We start from the raw sequence: 6,000 nt of genomic DNA, 5'->3' as shown, positions 1-6,000 counted from the left end.
GCATTTTCACGTTCGGATGAAAAGCGTGCCCAGAGTAAACTTCCTGCTACTTAGGCCCAGAAGCTAATATATGCATATTATTAGTGTATTGGATAGAAAACACTCTGAAGTTTCTAAAACTGTTTGAATGATGTCTGTGAGTATAACAGAACTCATATGGCAGGCGAAAACCTGAGAAAAATCCAACCAGGTAGTGGGAAATCTGAGGTTTGTAGTTTTTCAACTTATTGTCTATCGAATATACAGTGGCTATGGGGTCAAATTGCACTTCCTAAGGCTTGCACTAGATGTCAACATTGTTTGAGGCTTCTACTGTGAAGTGGGGGCGAATGAGAGCTGATTCAACCAGAGACCTGCCAGAGTGTCATGAGCTGATCACGTGAAAGCGACCTGCGTTCCATTGCAATTTTAAAGACAAAGGAATTCTCCGGTTGGAACATTATTGAAGATTTATGTTAAAAACATCCTAAAGATTGATTCTATACATCGTTTGACGTATTTCTACTAACTGTAAAATATATTTTTGAACTTTTCATCTGAACTTTCGCCTGGACTTGCCCGCGCCTTGTGAGTTTGGATTTGTTTACCAAACGCGCTAACAAAAGGAGGTATTTGGACATAAATTATGGACTTTATCGAACAAAACAAACATTTATTGTGGAACTGGGATTCTATGTTTCTAGTATGGCCTAGTATGGTTCTCAATCAGAGGCAGGTGTCATTAGTTGTCTCTGATTGAGAATCATACTTAGGTAGCCTGGGTTTCACTGTGTGTTTGTGGGTGATTGTTCCTGCCTCTGTCTTTGCACCAGATAGGACTGTTTTGAGTTTTCACATTTCTTGTTTTTTTGTAGTCAGTTGTTCATGTGTACCTTAACGTATTAAAAAGAACCATGGACACTTACCACGCCGCGTATTGGTCCTCTGATCCATTTCGCCTCTCCTCTTCAGAAGAAGAGGAGGAAATTCATTACACACGATGGCTAGATTAACAATAAGTGTATCTTTAATTTGGTGTATTGCACTTGTGAATGTATGAAAGTTACATATTTAAAAAAATAAAATTGAATTTCGAGCTCTGCCTTTTCAGTGGAATGTTGTCGAGAAGTTTTTAAAACTCTGCTCCTGTTCTCCAGGAGCTAGGGGTTCTGCCCAACACCCAGACGTGGATTCACCGGATGTCCTCCATTACCAACCACCCTCCAACTTTTCATTACATCATCTACAGCTACTGTTGTTGTCATGTTGTCATTATCTGCTGAGAAAAGTTTCTTGCTCTATCGTATTGGGCACATAATGTGTGAGATGCACAGATTAACTAAAAACACTAGCACTGCAAACATTCAGAACAGAGAGAGCAGCAGTGCCTAGACTTTGCAGTCTCCCTTTTATTCAAGTTCCCCTTCTGAGACTGGCTGCCTGTTGAGAACAAGTGACAGGCAGAATTCCACACACCTTAATTCAGTATTTTTGTCTATGATTGCCATGTTAGTGCGCAAAAAAATCTGTGAAAATAAATTAATGACACAACTGTACCAAAAACTATCAACGTTTATGTATTCGGATCTTAAAAATTGCCAGGTTGGTTTTCACAGCTGTTTCACAAGGTGTTCATTTTTGTAAGTTGTAAGGTATCCTTTGATGGCATTTATTTGTTCCACATTATTCATTGTTGTATCCTAGGACCTACAATAGATACATATATGAGCTATGTGAGATAGAAAAAAAGAATCATAAAAGAGGACCTCTGAAATGATATTTCAGTGTAGATAAGGGAAGGGCAGGCTAAAATAAAAACATGACATCAAATCCAATTTTTTTTAGTCATATGCGCCGAATACAACAGGTGAAATGCTTACTTTACAAGCCCCTAACCAACAATGCAGTTTAAAAAAATGAATAAGAAATAGAAGTAACAAGTAATTAAATAGCGAGACTATACACAGGGGGTACCGGTACAGAGTCAATGTGCGGGGCCACCGGTTAGTCAAGGTAATTTAGGTAATATGTACAGTGAGGGGAAAAAACAAGAATACTTTTTCCCCCTGCTGACAAAGAAATGATCAGTCTATAATTGTAATGGTAGGTTAATTTGAACAGTGATAAACAGAATAACAACAAAAAAATCCAGAAAAACGCATGTCAAAAATGTTATAAATTGATTTACATTTTAATGGAGGGAAATAAGTATTTGACCCCTCTGCAAAACATGACTTAGTACTTGGTGGCAAAACCCTTGTTGGCAATCACGGAGGTCAGACGTTTCTTGTAGTTGGCCACCAGGTTTGCACACATCTCAGGAGGGATTTTGTCCCACTCCTCTTTGCAGATCTTCTCCAAGTCATTAAAGGTTTTGAGGCTGACGTTTGGCAACTCAAACCTTCAGCTCCCTCCACAAATTTTCTATGGGATTAAGGTCTGGAGACTGGCTAGGCCACTCCAGGACCTTAATGTGCTTCTTCTTGAGCCACTCCTTTGTTGCCTTGGCCGTGTGTTTTGGGTTATTGTCATGCTGGAATACCCATCCACGACCCATTTTCAATGCCCTGGTTAAGGGAAGGAGGTTCTCACACAAGATTTGACGGTACATGGCCCCGTCCATCGTCCCTTTGATGCGGTGAAGTTGTCCTGTCCCCTTAGCAGAAAAACACCCCCAAAGCATAATGTTTCCACCTCCATGTTTGACGGTGGGGATGGTGTTCTTGGGGTCATAGGCAGCATTCCTCCTCCTCCAAACACTGCGAGTTGAGTTGATGCCAAAGAGCTTCATTTTGGTCTCATCTGACCACAACACTTTCACCCAGTTGTCCTCTGAATCATTCAGATGTTCATTGGCAAACTTCAGACGGGCATGTGTATGTGCTTTCTTGAGCAGGGGGACCTTGCAGGCGCTGCAGGATTTCAGTCCTTCACGGCATAGTGTGTTACCAATTGTTTTCTTGGTGACTATGGTCCCAGCTGCCTTGAGATCATTGACAAGATCCTCCCTTGTAGTTCTGGGCTGATTCCTCACCGTTCTCATGATCATTGCAAGTCCACGAGGTGAGATCTTGCTTGGAGCCACAGGTCGAGGGAGATTGACAGTCCTTTTGTTTCTTCCATTTGCGAATAATCGCAACAACTGTTATCACCTTCTCACCAAGCTGTTTGGCGATGGTCTTGTAGCCCATTCCAGCCTTGTGTAGGTCTACAATCTTGTCCCTGACATCCTTGGAGAGCTCTTTGGTCTTGGCCATGGTGGAGAGTTTGGAATCTGATTGATTGATTGCTTCTGTGGACAGGTATCTTTTATACAGGTAACAAACTGAGATTAGGAGCACTCCCTTTAAGAGTGTGCTCCTAATCTCAGCTCATTGCCTGTATAAAAGACACCTGGGAGCCTGAAATCTTTCTGATTGAGAGGGGGTAAAATACTTATTTCCCTCATTAAAATGCAAATCAATTTATAACATTTTTGACATGCGCTTTTCTGTATTTTGTTGTTGTTATTCTGTCTCTCACTGTTCAAATAAACCTACCATTAAAATTATAGACTGATCATTTCTTTGTCAGTGCATAGATTGTAACAACAGAGAGTGGCAGCGGTGTAAAGGAGGGGGGCAACGCAAACAGTCTGGGTAGCCATTTGATTAGATGTTCAGGAGTCTTATGGCTGCTTAGAAGCCTCTTGGACCTAGACTTGGTGCTCTGGTACCACTTTCTGTGCGGTAGCAGAGAGAACAGTCTATGACTACGGTGGTTGGAGTCTTTGACAATTTTTAGGGCCTTCCTCTGACACCACCTGGTATGGAGGTCCTGGATGGCAGGAAACTTGGCCCCAGTGATGTACTGGGCTGTACGCACTACCCTCTGTAGTGCCTTGCGGTCGGAGGCCGAGCAGTTGCCATACAAGGCAGTGATGCAACCAGTCAGGATGCCAAAACTTTTCAGTCTCCCGAGGGCGAATAGGTTTTGTCGTGCCCTCTTCACGACTTTCTTGGTGTGCTTTGACCCTGTTTGTTGGTGATGTGGACACCAAGGAACTTGAAGCTCTCAACCTTCTCCACTACAGCCCCGTCGATGAGAACGGGGGCATGCTCTCGTTTTCTGTAGTCCCCAATCATCTCCTTTGTCTTCATCACGTTGAGGGACAGGTATGCCGGGAGGTCTACCCCGGGGGTTGGTGATAGAGGGGAGGGACGTGCTGCGATGGTGGCTCCCTATGCTAGGAGTACACGGGCTGGGCAGCCCGACACTGATGGCCCCAAGTAGAAATAATTAGGGGAGAGTGCCAACCAGCCGTCCAGGCTACATAAAGGGAGCACCGTGGCACACCGTGAGGGAGACAAAGAGAGAGGCAAGGAGTGAGCCTAGAGATGGGAACGAAGCTCCCGGAGGCTCAGAGCAGAATATAAACAGATCAGAATATAAGGAGGACAGAGCCAACCCTTAGTTATTTTGTTGTTATGTTTATTTTGTTGACTAGTAAAGTCGTGTTTTCTCACTAGAACCTTCCAGTCTCTGTGTCCATCTATGCATGCTCAATCCAACACAGTACCTCATAACGATAAAGTGAAAACAGGTTTTCAGAAATTTTTGCAAATGTTTTAAAAATAAAATAAAATACCTTATTTACATGAGTATTCAGACCCTTTGCTATGAGACTCAAAATTTAGCTCAGGTGCATTCTGTTCCCTTTGATCATTTTTGAGATGTTTCTACAACTTGATTGGATTCCATCTGTGGTAAATTCAATTGATTGGACATGATTTGGAAAAGGCACACACCGGTCTATAAGGTCCCACAGTTGACAATGCCTGCAAGAGCAAAAACCAAGCCATGATGTCGAAGGAATTGTCCATAGAGCTCCGAGACAGGATTGTGTCGAGGCACAGATCTGGGGAAGGGTACCAAAACATTTCTGCAGCATTGAAGGTCCCCAAGAACACAGTGGCCTCCATCATTATTAAATGGAAGAAGTTTGGAACCACCAATACTTGTCCTAGAGCTGGCCGCCCGGCCAAACTGAGCAATCGGGGGAGAAGGACCTTGTTCAGGGAGGTGACCAAGAACCCGATGGTCACTGACAGAGCTTCAGAGTTTCTCTGTGGAGATTGGAGAACCTTCCAGAAGGACATCCATTTATGTGGCACTCCAACAATAAGGCCTTTATGGTAGAGTGGCCAGAAGGAAGCCAGTCCTCACTAAAGGCACCTGACAGCCTGCTTGGTGTTTGCCAAAAGGCACCTAAAGGACTCTCAGACCATGAGAAACAAGATTCTCTGGTCTGAAGAAACCAAGATCGAACACTTTGACCTGAATGCCAAGCGTCACGTCCGGAGTAAATCTGGCACCATCCCTATGTTGAAGCATGGTGGTAGCAGCGTCATGCTGTGGGGATGTTTTTCAGTGGCAGGGACCCCAGGATCAAGGGGAAGACGAATGGAGCAAAGTAAAGAGAGATCCTTGATGAAAACATGCTCCAAAGCACTCAGGACCGCAGACTGGGGCGATGGTTCACCTTCCAACAAGACAACAACCCTAAGCACACAGCCAAGGCAATGCAGGAGTGGCTCTGGAAAGACCTGAAAATACCTGTGCAGCGATGCTCCCCATCAAACCTGACAGATCTTGAGAAGGTCTGCAGAGAAGAATGGGAGAAACTCCCCAAATACAGGTGTGCCAAGCTTGTAGCGTCATACCCAATAACACTCGAGGCTGTAATCACTGCCAAAGGTGCTTCAACAAAGTACTGAGTAAAGGTGCTGAATACTTGTGTAAATGAGATATTTACGTTTTTTAATTTAATTACATTTTTGGACAAAAACAAACTGTTTTTGCTTTGTCATTATGGGGTATTGTGTGTAGATTGATGAGAGGAAAAAACAAATGTAATCAATTTGAGAATAAGTCTAACATAACAAAATGTGGAAAAGTCAAGGGGCCTGAATACTTTCCAAATGGTCTGTATATGTAACTATCATCTCACTTGTGGCACTGTCATACCTCCACCCTTATCTT

This window comes from Oncorhynchus keta, chromosome 34 (assembly GCF_023373465.1).
Source record: "Oncorhynchus keta strain PuntledgeMale-10-30-2019 chromosome 34, Oket_V2, whole genome shotgun sequence".
Taxonomy (NCBI): Eukaryota; Metazoa; Chordata; class Actinopteri; order Salmoniformes; family Salmonidae; genus Oncorhynchus; species Oncorhynchus keta.
The sequence above is the reverse complement of the archived record's forward strand: the minus strand, read 5'-3'. Positions refer to the sequence as shown.